At 35.2% G+C, this 6,420-nt stretch overlaps 1 pseudogene; it reads left to right on the top strand.

Annotated features, from left to right (window-relative positions):
- Positions 1 to 6,420, top strand: part of LOC111398049 — an 11,932-nt pseudogene that overhangs the window by 3,477 nt on the left and 2,035 nt on the right.

Raw genomic sequence — 6,420 nt, 5'->3', positions numbered from 1 at the left:
GATTTACTAGAAACCTTAGAGAAAGAACTACCGAAAGGAACTATTAGATATTCTTCTGAGCTCGTTTCCATAGAGCAATTGGGAAATTTCAAATTGGTGCACCTTGCAGATGGTTCAGTTATCAAAACCAAGGTAAATTCGTGTTATTTGAACATATAGCTTCCCAATGTTTGTTTGTAATCTGGTATTTATTGATGCATAAATTGATTAATACATAGATCTTATGCTTCATTCTCGACCGACTAATTAATTCTGATCTTGTTTAAGGTCTTGATTGGATGTGATGGAATCAATTCAATCGTGGCAAAGTGGTTGGGACTTCAGAATCCCGTTAATGTTGGACGATCATCAATTAGAGGCTTTCTTAGCTACCCCAATGGCCATGGCTTTGAGGCGAAGTTCCACGCATATTTTGGAGGAGGAATTCGTTATGGTTTTGTTCCTTGTGATGACAAGAGCATATATTGGTTTTGCACACTTACTCCATCGATTTTCAATTGTAAGCAGTTTGACTTATTGTTCCAAGTCTCATGACAAAAGTTAATACTTTCAGTAAAATTTAAGCCTAGAAGTCGAATACCATATGAATAAATTTTGCATTGTATTCATTTAACGGAGTTTCTCTTCTCCATTTACTGCAGATGATGAAAACGAGCAAAATCCGCTCAAAATGAAGCAATTTGTATTAAGCAATATTCAGAATGCTCCGAAACAAGTATCTGATATTGTAGAGAGAACCGAGCTTGATTGCATTTCTTATTCTCCTCTAAAGTTTAGATCACCATGGAATATTCTACTTGGACATATTGTTCACAACAATGTTTGTGTAGTTGGCGACGCCTTTCATCCCATGACACCAGATATTGGTCAAGGTGGGTGTTCAGCTTTAGAAGATAGTGTCATTCTTGCAAAATGCCTTGCAGAAACTTTATTGACAAAGGCATCTGGCAACGATAAAGAAGATGGAGAATATATGAAAATGGAAGGGGGCTGCAAAAGTATGCAAAAGAGAGGAGATGGAGAAGTTTTAGTCTTATAAGCACGGCCTATATTGTTGGAATGATACAAGAGAGCAATGGCAAGGTGATCAGTTTCTTGAGGAAATCCTTTTTGTCTAAATATACTGTTGGGATTTTGATGAGAATGGCTGATTTTGATTGTGGGAAGCTAAAGATTTCTTAAAATAGCTTTATTTTATATTATGCACTATTGTAATATAAAGCAAAACACGCATGCCTTGCCCACCTGTTTATAGATCCCGGAGTTGATATACTTCCGCTTGTTTTCTCTTTCATTCGATAGATAGAAGCTCGTAATGAAAACTCTATCATTCTTTATTGTTGTGGAATCTCTATATTGTATTTATTGTTGAGAAAATTGTACTGTTGAAGTGTGTTTTAACTTGGTTATATGCAAATTTTTTAGTTAAATATCCTGGCAGTTGAGGGCAATATAGCCTCAAAAAATTTGTATACCACCCTCTTGATGGGGTCAATTACGAACATATATGCCCATTAGGTAAAGTTTTTGAAATGTCAAAAACTGTTTCTAAAACTAAAAAATTGATTTTGAAGATGTTTGAATAATTTTTAAAAGTACTTTGTTTGATTAAAAGAGTTTTTAGAGAGCTAAATTAAGGAAGCTTCCTTGGAAAATTCTTAAAAAAGTGAAAGTAAAAGCAGAAATCTTTTCCAACGGACCAATAATGTGAGTTGAACTATGGGAGTAGAGAAAACTTTTTGTAATAAAGATGAATAAAATGAGGAATATTTCTAATGCATTTCAACCGACTGATTCTTTTGTATTCCTATGATTGGCATCTATTTTTCTGTAAACTGGATTAGGTAGCAGTTATTGGTTACCTATGGTTTTTCTTGTATTCAATACCAATTGTTAATTAACATAATCTTATTTTCCTTGCGAGGGGTTTACTGGACGCCTATTTTGTTTCTAAATGGATTTGCCTTACCCGACAAGGGTTCGCCTCCAGACTACCAAGGATGGAAAGGAATCATCGATCCGTTACTAGCGAAGAAGGTGGAGATTGCTGAGGAGCCTCCTGTACATTTCTTCCTATGAGTACATTGCTCTGTGAATATCTGTTTATTTTCTTCGCGCATCCATTCATGTTGGTTTGTATGAAGACAAAAAAATATTTGTTCTTAATTTCCAAATAATGCTAAAATTTTGTGGATATTGCCTGAGAGAAAGTGGTATATATCCTTGTGGCCTTGAGAACAATAGGGTATTTTTGTCACAGTTGATCCTTTCTGTCGACTTTCATGTGCATGTCAACCAATCTTTCCTGGGTAATATCGTGCTGTGTTTGGTTGCAATTTGAATTCCTATACCTTCGCTAATTGACTTTTGCTTTCAACATAGACCGGAAGTTTCTTGATGACAAAGGAAGCAAAAGAATCCATAAAGAAGGAATTTCCCTAACATGGCCAGTTATAATCACTTCTAACATACCAAATATGCTCGTGTTTTATGTCTGAAGGCTTGAGCTCTAATCGCGTTACAAGATGTAGATTCACTTCCCAATAAAATAATTTTGCTCATAAATTTAAAATATTTTCTCATTTTTTAACTATACTTAAAAAAAAATTACTTATAAAATCTATTTCAAACAAAGAGCTCAAACTGGAGCTAAATTTGACAATGCAGGATAGCTTTAAAAAACTAAGAGTGTATTTGAGACTTTTTTTTTAATTGAGTTTTGTAATAATGATCTTTTGGAGAATGTTTCGAGATCTTCCAAAGAACAAGGCCTTTTTCGAATAAGCCAATTCATTTGAGACCCTGCAGATCCGCTCTTTTTCCTATTCAAAGATCAGGCCCCTGGCCTCTTTTCTGCAACGGAAAAAAAAGGAGCTGATTTGACTCGGCACAACCTAACGATACATCCAATACCAATGATTTGTGTCGTGGGATCCGGGCGGTCTGGGGGGGACCACCACGGCTCCTCTCTTCTCGAGAATCCATAAAAAGTAGGAAAATGTGTTAGATTTACATGTAAAATTATTTTATTAAAAGAATGTATGATTGAAAATTAGGTTGAGGAAAAATACAAGTTTATAAAGAATGGGTTAAAGAGGGGCTAAATGAAGAAACCAGCATCGCCATTCAAAGAATTCTCTGGAATCTGTTGAAATTTAAACATACTAGTTGCCAATATAAGAGAATAAATTTAGAATGCATCCATGCGTAGAAGATACTAAAATAATCCAATTACTATCACTACCATCATTTATGGATGTATTTAGATTTAAGATTGTAATTTCACCACCATAATAGAAATATGTAAGAGGAAGCCAATGACATTGTTCCTCTATAAATATGTTCCTGCACAGTTTATAGATCCACCTCCAATTGGTAGAATTTCAGGTTCAGAATACCAATCTCAATCTTATCAATACACCCAAGCAATCACGACCCAAAACCTTAAACTCTTCAATATTCCAGTTGCTAAAGATTTGCACTCACTTAGGACACAAAAGGGGCGGTTGCAGCCACAAAGGTCAGAGAAGAACAAGAAGAAAAACTGGCCATGAAGAAACACAAGGCAAGAGGCAGGGACGTTTTTCTCTCTTCAACACAAGACAAGGCAAACACACACGTGAATGACAAAAGAGGGCCAACTTATATAAGTTAGGTTAGGGTATAGAGATGGGCCAAGCCCAATACGATAAGTGGGCCAACATACAAAAGCTATCGAATAAGTGTAGAAATCGGGCCGTGAGCAATACTAATTAATTAGGTTGCTTCCAATGGCCCAAATAGTCTTAGGGTCGGGTCATTAATCATGGGTATCGATATTTATTTTATCCAACATCGATTTAATATCATCGTCCGAATTATTGGGTATCAAAATCCAACAATCTCCACTTTGATACTCAATAATTATAAGCAAACAAAATACAAAGTTTATACTTGCACAATTAAAGTAATCCAATAAAATTGGTATAACTGAACTTACCTTGTGTTTCGAGCCTAAAACACATACCATACATGCTCTGTGTACTCACTAAGGCTAAGGTCCAAAAACACCCAAGTTGGAACAAGTATTCATAGTGAACAAATAATCATGCGATGAAGATATTATATAGGATAATACATTGATCTTTTCAAAATCACGTCACACAAAACCATAGATTAACACCAAGTTAATCAACACACATCAAACAAATTTGCAACAAATGCATAAATGACCCCCAAAAAGATCTCACCACATCTAACCTATCGCGTTTCGTGTTACTCCCACCTCAAGGACACATATTTTCTCTCATCGCCAACCATGCTCACTAGATAATCACTCAACTCATGTCTAATTGGGAAGTGACAATAGATCCTAAGCTCTCGAAATAATCCTCTATCACCACATCACTTCTTCCAACCTATGTAGATAATGGGTCTCCACCTTACCGAAGTGATAGAAGTGTCTTTCTCACACTCCACATGTACAAGGTCTCTTTCACAGATAAAGGATTCTAGACATTTGATCACATCTCCACTCGTGATCCAAATGTCACACTCCACATCCCAATACAAATCATAATGTAACCCTAGGCATCCATACTCCACTTTACCAAAAGACGTACAACTTACTGCTAATGCATCTTAACCCAGTATGCATACAAACAATCACATCAATTAATCACACTACCTCAAATTCATGCAAACACACATATCAAACAAATTGAAATGCAACATATAATCATGCAACAGAATTAGGTAATGACATACATGCAGAAAGGATCACAAACAGTTGCACATTCGGTAACAATGTTTACCCTCAATAAACCTCACTAGGGTCATGACTCGACCCCTCAACCACAGCGTCTCACCTCTCACATTATCCTTTTATTATCCTTTTTCTTGGGACAGTTCCTAATAAAGTGTCCAAACTTACAGCAATTGTAACACCTTTTACCACTAGACTTGTCTCGTCCCTTTTCCTTCCTCTTACTATCTTCATCACTCGAGTCACTACTCGAATCACCACTATTTTGAGCTCTATCCAAATTCATTTTCTTAAACTTCGTCCTACTCTTTATCATGTGTAACTCATCATTCCTCTTATTTTCATTTTGAGCCTTAATTTCCATTTTCTTTCTACTAAGTGAGTCTATAACAATCTCGGGTGTTAGGATATCCTTACCGTATTTGATTGCATTCTTAACCTCTCTATATGATTTAGGCATGGAATTAAATAAGATAATTGCTTTATATGTTTTAGACATCTTTTCATCACAGTTAACAATATCTTGAACAAGTTTGTTAAAAGTAGACAGATTGTCGTCAAGATCCTTTGAAGGATCTATTTTAAAACTAAAAAAATCTTTCAAGCAAGTACATATCTTCATATGAGTAAATTACTCAGCGAATATCTGTTAATTTTCCTCATGCATCCATTCGTGTTGGTTGGTATGAAGACAAAATTTTTTTTTTTTTTTAATTTCCAAATAATGCTAAAATATCTGAATGTTATCTTGCATTGGTGATGTTATAACACCAGACTACATGGCCACACTTGATTGGTTCAATTAAATGAATCATGTACATCTAAGTGAGTATCATTTAACGTCATGTATTCGCTATCTAAGCTAATGCTATACACTAATGGTGCTAAATTGCATTACTATATAGAAAATGGCATATATCCTTGTGGCCTTGAGAACACTTGGGTGATTTTGCCACAATTGATCCTATTTGTCGACCGTCATGTGCATGTCAATCATTCTTTCCTGGGTAATGTTCTGTTGTGTTTGGTTACAATTTGAATTCCTATACCCTCGCTAATTGACTTTTGCTTAGATCATAGACTGGAAGTTTCTTGAAGACACAGGAAGTAAAAGACTCCATAAAGAAGGAATTTCCCATTAAATTAGCCAGTTATAATCACTTCTAACATACCAAATATGCTCGTGTTTTATTTGTGAAGGCACGAGCTTCTGCCGCATCTTCAATTTGGGGAATATTATGATACAAAATTTAGATTTTGCACATAAAAAATTACTTCTTACCAAATTTAATCTACAAAAAGAGCTCAAATGGGAGCTAAATTTGACAATATGGGACAATTAAAAAATAAATTAAAGAAGTTAACGATTTTATCATTTAATAAAATATTAACAATGCTCTTAATCTTTTGGTACATGAATTCTAAGCAGCTTCGCAGCAGAAGAGAAAGAAGCCTAGATTGACTAAGGTCATCCGTTATCTCATTCTCCGCTATGATGTAATTGTGCGTTTGCCTGTAATTGTTGTACATTCCCTTTCCAAATATCTATTAACCGGCGTGTGGCGGCTATGCTTTCAAAGTCAAAGTTGCATCATTCATTAAAAGAAATGTTGCTTGACTCATTGAACTCTATAAAGGGATATGCTTTCTTTAACACAAAAATCCTGAACCACACT

The sequence above is a fragment of the Olea europaea genome, chromosome 7, assembly GCF_002742605.1.
Source record: "Olea europaea var. sylvestris chromosome 7, O_europaea_v1, whole genome shotgun sequence".
NCBI classification, from domain to species: Eukaryota; Viridiplantae; Streptophyta; class Magnoliopsida; order Lamiales; family Oleaceae; genus Olea; species Olea europaea.
Note: the sequence above shows the minus strand (reverse complement) of the source record. Positions and strands in the feature narration are given on the sequence as shown.